Below are 12,633 nucleotides of genomic sequence, written 5' to 3'. Positions count from 1 at the left end.
TGGAGGCATGGGCCTTCGTAATTCATTAAGAACGTCGTTAGAAAGGTCGACCTGTAAGGCATATAGTATATGTCTTGCCAAGGCAGGCTTGAACAATAGAATTGTGTTGGCTGCTAAACCTTGCTCATGAAGGTGAATGAAGAATGATAAATAGGAATCTGTCGAGATTTCTTTTGGTTTCTTCGCCTTGACAAAGGATATCCGATTCTTCCCTGAAGCCTCATAATGTCTTCTGGTTTCCTCCAAAAGTCTAAACTGACTTTTAACACCGAATCTTTTTCTCATCGCTAAGGAGAGAAAATCATGAGATGTAGGTTCCGTGTTTTCTGTGATGAAGCGAAGGCAGTCGACTTCTGTACTCGCTGAGACAGGGATGAATCCAGTAGCAGTACGAATTTTAGTCATAGTTCCAATGCCAGAGGGAACCACACGCTATTTGGCCACTTGTGGGCCACTATTGCCGCTTTCCCTTTGAAGGATCTCAGCTTGTCGAGGACCTTCAGAAGAAGGTTTTGCGGAGGGAACAGATAAATACTGGACCATCTGTTCCAGTCTAGGGACATAGCGTCCACTGCCTCCGCTAGCGGATCCTCGTATGGGGACACATAACGATCTATTTTCTTGTTGTCTTTCGTCGCAATGAGGTCTATCTGCAGCTCCGGGACTTGACTCGAGATGAAGGAGAACGATGCTGCGTCAAGGGACCATTCTGACTCTATTACTGTAAACCTGGATAGAGCGTCTGCTGTCACATTGCGGAACCCTTGAACGTGAACTGCTGACAGGTGCCATTTCTTCCTTTACGCCAAACGGAATATGTCCAACATCACTTGGTTGATTTGAGGTGACCTCGACCATTGTCGATTCAGGCATCTCACTATCACCTCGCTGTCTAGAACCAATCTTATGTGGGTTGAGTGGCGAGGAGATACTTTCTTTAGTGTCAGAAGTACAGCCATGGCTTCTAGCAAGTTGATGTGAAATGACTTGAAAAGATTGGACCAAGCTCCTTGGATTCTCTTCTGATGAGAGTGACCTCCCCAGCCTTCCTTTGAGGCGTCTGTGTGGATAGTCACTGACAGGGGAGGAGGTTGAAGAAGTATTGATTTCTTCAATTACTTGGCATTGGACCACGGCTTGAGAAGCGTTCGCAGTCGAGTCGGTAGTGGTCTTATTAGATCTCTTCGCGCGTTTGATGCATATTTTCTCCAGACTCCTGTTGCATCCTTTAGCTGTGCTCTTAGGACTGGATCTGTTATCAAAGCAAACTGTAGAGAACCCAGCACTCTCTCCTGTTTGTGTCTTGATATCCGTTTGGATATCAATAGTCTCTTGACAGATTCTGCTATTTCTTTCCTCTTCTTCTCAGGAATGGAAAGTCGATGTGACTCCAAATTCCAGTGGATTCCCAACCACTGAAATTTTTGAGCTGGAGAAAGTCGAGACTTTTTGATGTTGATCTTGAATCCCAGATGTTCCAGGAACTGGATCACTATCTTAGAAGCTTGCATGCATTCTGTCCTAGATGCTGGCCACAACAGCCAGTCGTTCAAGTAGGCTACTACTTGGACCCCCTTTAGGCGTAATTGATGGACGGCTGCGTTCGGAAGTTTCGTGAAAATCCTTGGGGCTATGTATAGCCCGAAAGGCATGGCTCTGAAGGCGTAAAGTTTTCTATATAACTTGAAGCCTAGGTAGGAGGAGAGGTGACGATTAATTGGAACATGCCAATAAGCGTCAGATAAGTCTATAGAGACGGTATATGCCCTTTTGGGCAGCAGGGTCCTTATGCGTTGAAGTGTGAGCATTCTGAACTTGTTGAGTGGCGACAAGTCTAGAATGACTCTGAGTTTTTCTGAGTCCTTCTTTGGAACACAAAACAGCCTTCCTTGGAATTTGATGGACTTAACTTTCCGGATTACTCTTTTGTCTAAGAGCTCTCGGACATATTCTTCCAGAACAGGGGTTGAGTGTTGGGAGAATTGAGAAAATTGAGGGGGAGGGCTGCTCCAGCTCCAACCTAGTCCATTCTTTATTAGGCTGTGGGCCCAGGGATCGAAGGTCCAGCGATCCCTAAATAGCTGTAGTCTCCCTCCTACTGGAAGCATCTCACTTCTGCTGTTGTGGACCTGAGGCCATGCCTCTTTGACCGCGTCCTCCCCTGGATCACCTTCCCCTTGAAGGGCGTCTAGAAGAACTTCTGGCTATTCCTTTAGATTTTGAACGATAGGAAGAAGTCTGCCTTTCGAAGGCTGGGCTAAAAACTGGCGACTGTGTCGCCACTTGTTGAGGTACCAGCTGGTACATGGTTGGAGGTTGTGCCACTATCTGAGGCACCGCGGTCAAAGGAAGTTGTTGTTGTTGCTGTCGGTAGGGTTTAGCCGGCCGAGAGGATGGACTAGGCCTTTTTGTCTTCTTTTTGGGATGGGGCCCCTCATCCGGAAAAGACTTTCTCTTAAGATCCAAGATCCACTTTTTGAGAAGGTTCCTATTCTCCTAGGCGGCCTTGTCTACTACCTCTTTAACCACTTCGTTGGGAAAGAGGTCTTCACCCCAGATACGAGAGGAGATCAGTTTCTTCAGTTCGTGCCTCACCACAGCCGAGGCGAACACGAACTCTCTACAGGCTCTCCTAGCTTTAATAAAGCTATAGAGATCCTTCGTAACTGTGGCCAGATGGGTTTTGGCCACTACCATGAACATGTCCTGGTTCTTGGGGTCACTTGCCATTGTTTATAATGTCGTTTGCAACGACATCGATGATGCAAGTCTTTCCTTCGTCTCTTGCTCTCTGCGCAAGAAAACCTCTGACAGCTTTGAAAGTTCCTCAACAAACTGACGTTCAGCAATATCAGCTTCCAGCTTCCCGACTGAGAAGGTAAGGTGGACGTCCTTCCAGTCTTCTTGGTCCAAGGGCAAGGTCAGAGATAACGGCTTGCACTCCTCCAAGGAGGGGCATGGCTTCCCTGCCTCCGCCGCCTTTAAGGCTGCCTTATATCCCTTTTCCATGAAGGGAAGGGCTCTGGTAGGAGAGGCCACAAAGGAGGGAAGCTTCTTACTCAAGGCTGGCACCTTTGAGTTCGTGAAGCCTTTCTCTTTCATGGAGCTTGCTAGTAAAGCCTGTGCTTTACTATGGTCAAGAACTATGACCTCTTTCGGCTCCGTCTCCTCCTTTGAGGCTGGCTCCTTACTAAGACGGACATAGAAGTCCGGGTAAGAATCTTTGTTGGGCCAAAATTCCACCTCTTCCAGGGGAATTGCTCCCAACTTTTCTGATATAACGATCTTCCTAGTTGTCATTGGCATGTGTTCGGCATACCTACAAGGATTGGTATCCGAGCACAAAGGAAGATCCTTCACGTTGAGTCGCTTCTAGGGCCCACGTGATGCTGCAAGTCTACGTATCTCCAGTTTCATTGCAGCTTCCTTCTCATCATTCTTCTTTTGAATTTGTTGAATCATCTCAACAATAGAAGAAAGAGTCCTTCCCAGTTCATCTGGGATAGCAGACAATGTAGAGGGAACAGGTTCTGGGTCCGGAACCGATGTAACCGACACCTCGTCGATTTCTTCCTCTTCTACTTTAGGAGCCTGGGACAGCTCCTCCTCCTGACCTTCTCCTAGAAGGTCCTTCTCTGTAGAATCCGACACCTCCGACATCTTATCCTCCAATTGGATGTCTTGAAGGGCAGTTGGTATCTCCACCTGAGGCTGAGGAATGACTGTATGAGCCGATACTTTAGGGAAAAGGTAGGCCCTCATCTTCTTATTTGGAAGGTAGGGGCCTGAGGTGTTTTTTTGAAAAACCCTCACCCAGGTTCGTAACTTTTCCCTGGCAGCATCCCTTGACTCCGTCGACTTAGGGGTGTCAAATGCCTCGGTAATCAGGTTAGAACATATTGTACAAACCTGAGGGTCCCAATACCGGAGATCACCTCTGGAGGCTGCGCATGCTGCGTGCCTCCTGCAAAACTGATGTCCACAGAGGTTCTTACTGCGGACATTGCAGAACATACTCCCGCACTTCGGATGATCCTCCTGTAAAGAGAAGAAAAATCCATGAGTATCAAGTGAAGGCTTTTCACTTATAATAGAACATGTAGCTTACACAGTAAAGCTATAATAGAAAGAAGGAAAGACACATACTTGTATATCCTGTCCAGCCAATTGCTGTAACCTCCCAAGATATTAAAACTAAGGTTAATTCTATTGTAGAATACCTTATGTAATTTCCTAAATGGAAATTTAAGGTGTAGTTCATACCTTGAAATAAAGTTTTAATACACGGGATAAAATGAATACAGAAAGAACTCACTTTCTATATATTGTACGGTCTCAACAAAAGGCTGCACAAGATAACATTAAGTATGTTGGAAGAACTTTAGTGTTACAACAAACTCTGTACTTTAGTTTTATTAATGCAGTGTGTACTACACTACAAATACAGTAACTACTGTACATCGCATGCTGCTGTGCCGGCCGGCATTTACCCCTGTATAGTTCAAAGATATACTACCTTTAACTAATAGGCGGCAGGTCACTGGTTCGCAATATGTGCCGGCCGGCAATTATTGCCGGCCGGCAGCTGAAAACACTATCACCCGGGTGCCTGCCACTAATCGTAGTGGCCAGCAGATTTCGGGATGTGTTTATACTGCCGGCAGGCAAAGGTAATAATACCCATGCCTGCCGGCAGTGGCTAAGAACCAGAGAACCTCCACCTAGCCGAGCTAGGGGATCAAAACACTAGTCAGAGAAACAGTATGGATGTAAGGTTATAGGGCGCCATTGCCAAATAACCTTCCAACCAGAAAGAGTGAACATATGGAAGGGGAGAATGTAGCATTCAGGCTTCCAAGAAATCCATAGCCTGCCAGACTTTACCAGCAGACATGGAAGGGAGACCAAGGAAGGTCTGGGGTTCACTCTGCAAAAGAAAAAGGGTCTCTGCCGGCCGACACGTAATTACCGGCCGGCAGAGAGCTGAGCCGGTCCTCCATCCTAACCTACACTAGGTACGGAAGTAGGACTACGGGTAAAGGATGCAATGGCTATGCCATCACTAAGTAAGAGAGGGGGGGAAGGGATAAGGGTCCTATAAACTTCGTTCTAGCAAGAGACACGCTCAGCAGTTAGGGAAGCTCATCCTAACCTAGAGTTGTCTATTATGGAGGAAGACTGGTAATACTTGCTATCCTGCTCCAAACCAGAACAAAGTTAGGTGTAGTTATTTCGCCAGGCAACGGAGAAAACTCATTCTCCAGCCCGAGAAAAACAACACAGGATGCTAGACCACTAGAAGAAGGAATCATCTCGTACAGAATCCTTCAGACGTGGAATAGGGAAGCTAAGCTTCCTGTGTCTGCACCTAACCTAGCAAAGGAAACTCATTTTCTATGCAAGGAAGATACAGACCACAGACTAAAAACTCTGATGTTCTGCCCAACCCAAAAAACCAGTCACTCTGGTTATCAGGTCAGGACAGACATATCCTAGTATAGTTATACCTGAATATTATTCAGATAGAACCGCTAGGATTAAGCCTAAGGCTTACACAGAGGGAGAGAGGGATTGAACTTAGTCTCCGGAGGAGAAAAGAACAATCGGGGATATGCGAAAGTATACTACAGTACCATAGGCTACTAGCCTAGGTGCGGTGAGAATCGATTACCTAAATCACCGAAACTCTCTCGTATACAATCTTGGAAAAGAAAATTCAACAATATCTTACATATATAAAATATTTGCCTATAGCTTCAATAACATAACACTCAGAAAAACTTATATCATGCATGAAAGTATTAGGGCCAGACGTCTAGGCTACGAAGCCTCGCAAAGGGCAAGATCGGTACCTCGACCCGTGTCGAAATCACTGAGCTAAAACTGACCGAACAATATAAGCATTTCTAGAGTAGCTAAATCGCCGAACTCAAAACTATCGGCATCATATAAGATAGCTAGATTATTAAAGCGTAAAAAACCGAGAACGTCGCTCTAGCTAACTAAAGGACCCATGTATAGCGAGCGACAGCATCCAGGATGCCTCTGGTAGGCAACAGCTCTTGTTTACGTTAAAATCACTTTTGATTTAATTCAAAACGACAAGAGCTTACATTTATATAAAGTAAAGATAATAGTCAACTTTCCAGAGGCAGAAGAGGCCGGAGAAGGCATCATAATGTTGAATTATATCCAAAATTACGAGAGAACACAAGGGATAACACCGAGTAATAGAGCTACACGAAAAGGAATAAAGAGGGCGCTACCGCCTTCATCAGATACACACTGGAAACGGAATAGGAGAGATGCCTTATGAGCGGCTCTCTTTTCATTCTCGTTTCAGATTCTTGTCACTGTAACCCCTCGAAGCGTTAATACTGTTTGGGGTGAAGATAGCTATGTGACGTGTCAAGAATACATCCTCTGATATTATGCGATATCCCTGTGAGATTTATTTAGGGATATTCACTCCAGGAGTTAGAATTCTGGATACCTTAAGGTAAAATTCTCTGGGAATATCACTGTAGTCAAATATACCCTAGGAAGCTACCTTTTAGGAACTTCCATAAGGACGACATGGCCTGAGCCCAAAAAGTACACTGTTAAAAGATTGCATTAAAAAGCCGTACAAATCCTGGAATTAAAGTTGCTAGGGTTTTACCGTTTTGAAAACGGATATATGGATGTTAAGGGGTGATATTACGGGCACAAATTCGTAAAACATAATAACAAAGTTAAGTAAAGTTACGGTCGCCTGTATTTTACTGAAATACGGCTGAGATCAATATATTTTTACAGATAATTCACGATTAAAATTACGGGTTTCTTAACAGTGTAGCAACTGAATGATCTATCATAGTCATGACTGCAAAGAGAAAGTTACAAATAATTATTTTAAAAGAAAAAATTAAGAAGAGTTGTAGTTTATATTATAAGTAGAACATGCTTTTGCCGTAGGGAACAGGAAATGATCTCTGGGAAGCTTTATCTTTTTTTATTTTATAAATGTCAAGTAAGCCTCCAAAATATGTAAGTTTTCATAGTTTATATATAAAGATCTATTTTAATGTTGTTACTGTTCTTAAAATAGTTTATTTTAATTGTTCATTACTTCTCTTGTAGTTTATTTATTTCCTTGTTTCCTTATCTCACTGGGGCAATTTTTCCCTGTTTGAGCCCTTGGGCTTATAGCATCCTGCTCTTCCAACTAGTGTTGTAGCTTAACTACTACTACTACTACTACTACTACTACTACTACTACTACTACTAATAATAATAATAATAATAATGTTAGCAGATTTCAATTCCGTTTGAATAAGAATATGCTAATTAGGTCTTGGAGATAAAATAAGGGTAATTTACATTCTTTAGTTATGTTTCTCCAGTAATGACGCATTCTTGGGATACAGTCGAGCAAAAGGTATTATCAAACATTTCCCGTTTCAAAGTGATGTTATTGAAGATATCTTTGGTATTGATGAAATGTTTAACGAATTATATACATAAGATAATTCCCTAAGGAGATAAAACTGGATGTCATGCAAGGTTTAAGCATAAACCTTAAGCCTAATAATAGAAACCTTTAAAAAAAAACATTTCATTAACCGCGATACGATTGATACTTTGACAAAAGCATCCAAATAATAAGTGTTTACTAAAGAACTAACAAATTTAGATATTCCAATATGGTATTTTTAGATTTTCATTTTCAAATATTCAAAACAACGTTATCAAAGGATTGAAGATTTATCCGATTCTTTTGATTCCCTGTGGCTCTTTCGCACTTTTCGCAATTGCGATGATTCCGAACGAGTCTGTTGATTTCAACCTCTTTCACCTGATGCTCTTCCATACGGATAAAGGATACAATGAATCTCTGTTACGATGTGCAGTAGGAAAGGCAAAGGAAGGAAAATATGATGAAGGGTTTAGATGATGTTAATTTAAACTAATGAATGGTCTTCCATTTTACGAGAGAGAGAGAGAGAGAGAGAGAGAGAGAGAGAGAGAGAGAGAGAGAGAGAGAGAGAGAGAGAGAATGTACTGATGGATTGATTGCTCTGAAACTTGTCTGAGAGAGAGAGAGAGAGAGAGAGAGAGAGAGAGAGAGATTTACTGATGGATTGATTGCTCTGAAACTTGTCTGAGAGAGAGAGAGAGAGAGAGAGAGAGAGAGAGAGATCTACTGATGGATTGATTGCTCTGAAACTTGTCTGAGAGAGAGAGAGAGAGAGAGAGAGAGAGAGAGAGAGAGATCTACTGATGGATTGATTGATTTGAAAATTGTCTGACATCGAAGAATTATTCTAAAGGGAAGGCGATACCACATCTAATACAAATGGAATATCAGTAAGGTGGAGGCAGGAGATTTGCTCCCCGTGCTAGTGAATAAGATGTAGAATTTTTACTGTGATGTATTTGAAATAGACGGTAATTATACAGCAAAGACGTAAAAAAACCTTAAGCATATCCAAATTTTAAAGATAGGTATTGATTCCTGTCGTAACTGTAATAAAAATGCAACTTATATTAAAAAATTATATTGCATTCAATTAAATTTCCCCATGTTACTGAAGAAACAGGGTTGCACTTACAAAAGCATATTTTCCAATACTTAATATATATAAATTTCTGATCTTACAAAATGGGTAAAGCAATTTTTTGGAGGTCTTAGAGCCTAATGAAAATAGAAAAAATATCTTCTATTAAATAATACTGATTTATGTGAACCAATTTGGGATTGCAATGAAAAAACATGGTTTATTTACCTGGTTCCTTATAAGTTTTAATAAATATCACTTTTTATGTCAGGAAGCAGAAATTAGTAAGATCACCTGGAAAAGAATACAGCTTGAAATACTTATGATATTTTAAGGAATGGTGCTTTAGATTAAAAATTTTCACCGAATTTTCCTGTCGTTTTTCCTCCCCTTCGTTCAAGAAAAATTTCGAACTGTTTTTCAATGATAAATCTGTCAAGGCATCAAACAAACTAAAAGAAAATTTGAACCATGACCCAGTTTTACGATTCTCTGTTTTTGAGAAGAGGTTTAATTTGGCGATGGATGCCAATGACGAGGGAAAATGGATTGGCCTGTTTCAAATAATAAACATGTACGATGCAGTGGCCTATTACGAATAGAAATTGAACAAAAGACATATTAAACATGACACGCTCTACCATTGAAAAGTTTAGTTCCATTCTCAAAATATATTGTGAGTTTTTTACAAAGATTGTAAACCATTTGCTGATTTGGAAAAGTTCATAAAAAGCAATATGTTACTCAGCCTAATTTTGAGTTAAAGGACTCAAAAAAATTCCATTCGAAAGAAAATTATACAATAATAAACAGCTTTTTTTTTATGATTTCTTTTTCCTCTGGTGTTTAGTGGTGTGACTCGTTTGATCAATTTCATTTCAAGAGGATAAATTTTCTTGGGACTATTGATTGAAACTGATATAATGCCAAAAGAAAAATAAAACATAATACGTCCTTCATAGGATTCAAGTTTATCAAATTATATCGACTATTCGATATTGAATTCTATTGCATGACACTAAACACTCATCTCTTGGTTTCAGCCCGACACTTAAAACTAAAAAAGTATTAATTGCTTGCCATGTTGAAACTCAATAACAAAGGAATCATTAATTTATGAGGAGGGAAGTACCTTCTATCTGTAATACTCTTTTTGTTGCAATTTCTATATGTGCATAGCCATCATTATTCACCCAATTTAGTATTTTCGACAGGTGTATACACACACAAACACACACACACACACACACACACACACACACACACACATATATATATATATATATATATATATATATATATATATATATATATATATATATATATGTGTGTGTGCGTGTGTGTGTGTGTGTGTAAAACATAGACGTGTGAGTGTATATATAAATTTCTATCAAAACTACAGGCCCTCTATGAATGTGAAAAAATGGATATTCTCAAAACACCGAGCGATCAAAATTTTCGATGACTGATTAAAATGAACAAAGAATCCGGGTTAAGTGTTCATATTTACTTTTTGCGAATATACATAATTTCTTACGTTTTCATCCTATAGTCAATTTCTGTCAATGAGACGCATTTGCACTGACTCGCTGGGGTGTCCTTACAGCTCGGAAAAATTTCCTAATCACCAATTGGTTGGACAAAATATTTCTAACCAATCACATAGCAGGAAACTTTTTCCAAGCTAAAAGGGCACCCATGCGAGTCGGTGCAAATGCGCCTCATTAAAAAAAGATTGACTACACTTGCTATAGAGATATGCAAAGACAAGGGTACTGCACTTCTGAATTGCAGATGGAATTCAAATATGAACCGTTTTCCGTAGGAGTGTTTGGTCGGATTCAAATAATTGTTGGTGATCAGACGTAGCACGACTTCAATGACTTAATCAGGAATATCTACCCCGTTCTAACACACACTTAATAGCAAGAGCTTCTTTATCGAAAACAGAGTAATTCTGTTTAAGTGGCCAATGAATTCCTTATCGAAATAGCGAAAAAGAAGTAAGCTATCCCTAGATAAAGCTTGCGTCAATATCTTTGGGCCTACCCAAGCTGGTCTCACAATTATTATTATTATTATTATTATTATTATTATTATTATTATTATTATTATTATTATTATTATTATTATTAGTTGGAAAAGCAGAATGCTATAAGCTCAAGGGCTCCAACAGGGTAAAATATCTCGGCGAGGAAAGGAAACAAGGAAATAATTAACCATAGTTAACCATATAATAACCTGAGTAAATAATTTCCAGTTCCGATCAACTTCATCCTAATATAATGTACTCTATGAACCTGGATATGACTGCCCTATTCACTACAGCATCTTTTAATATTAAAAATCCAGAAGAGCACATCCACGCCATTTGACCCCACTGTCACTGATTAATGAACTCTGCTGTTTGATTAAATCATGTGTAAACACAACTTTTTTTTCTTTTTTTTTTTGAATAGCAAAGAGATGCACATTACGTAAATTATGTCAATAATCTGCTGAGATAAGTTTACTGATTTTTCCCAATTGAATTTATATATATATATATATATATATATATGTATATATATATATACATATATATATATATATATATATATATATATATATATATATATATATATATATATATATATATATATACAATACATGCAAATTATATAGCCAGATTTCTTGAAATGGCTTTTATTATTTTCTCTCTTGAAAAATAGAATAATCACATAATTATGAAAGTGAACACGTAAATCATCTAACTTATGTTTCTTAATTTTAAGAATAAAATTACAAAATCCTTAACAAGCTTGAAGGAATCCAATATTGATTGAAACCTAGAGAAAACAGCATAGATGAAAAAAAAATATATTTTTTCTTCAGAATATGTAATCCCTAATATCTTGATTGAGAAAACTGACCCATGCAAAACATTATTCCTAACACAGGCAAACAAAATTAATTTTAGAATATCCACAATGGTTACGCTTAGTCAACTCTTTAATCCCAAAAACTATTGTAATCAAACTTATATTCTGTTGATTTTTATAATAGAATCAAAGAATTGTAATGATGGCTTGTTTACTTTATCATAAGTGAACTAACTAATGTAGATCATTGGAAGTGAATCCCAATTAAATATCTATCAGAAAACTATTAAAAAACCTTTCTTTTAAACATAAAATCATCAAGCAACAAAGATAAAGTAAATTGTATTGTTTTAAGGAAGTATTGCATCCTTAATTGGATTCAAGAAAGAATATATTTTGGAGAATTTCACGTCCTATTGAGTAAGATATATCCGATTGCTGCAGCTATTGAGTAGATTTATGGTTTAGATTTTTGGTTCAGACCGACAAATGGGATTCAAGGAGCGAAGTTGCTATTGCTAAAATAAAACAGAAGGAAATTCCGAGATACATTAACAGAAATTTTACTATTCCCTTCTTCGAAAATAATAATTTCATTAATAATTTTATTGTCTCACTACTACATACATCTATGACTCGATATTTCTTAATAAAAAGTGAAGCCTATTTTTGTCTGCTCTTTTGATAATATATAACAGTATTTACATATCAATGCACCTAATTACCACAATATTGTGTTATAAGTAGACTATTCTCTTATAAATTCACATGAAAGAGAAACTGATATTTCTTGAAAAAAGTTAAAACTTATTTTGATTATTCTTTTAATAATATATAACGATGTTTACATTTCAATGCATTAAATTATCTCAATATTGGTTATAACTAGACCACTTTCTCACAAATTCACATGCAAAAGAAACTTCCATATAACAAACCCTTTACACAGTTCCTTTCCAATAACATCCTCTCTACATCTATTGGTAATAATTTAAACGTCATTACTATGATAATCATTCCATTCACAGCTTCATCGCGATAAACCAATTATCTATGCTTCAATTAAGAGTAATATTCAGATTTAATGTTATGTCAATAGCGTTGAAAATTAATTCAATTAATACCAGGTTTAGGGGATGAACAGTGATTGGATTTTGCTATCACATAATTTATTCTAATACGTAGACCTACTTATCTTGATTTTATGAAGGAGTTTTGTGTGTCTGTATATA

The sequence above is a fragment of the Palaemon carinicauda genome, chromosome 7 (assembly GCF_036898095.1).
Source record: "Palaemon carinicauda isolate YSFRI2023 chromosome 7, ASM3689809v2, whole genome shotgun sequence".
Classification (NCBI taxonomy): Eukaryota; Metazoa; Arthropoda; class Malacostraca; order Decapoda; family Palaemonidae; genus Palaemon; species Palaemon carinicauda.
Note: the sequence above shows the minus strand (reverse complement) of the source record.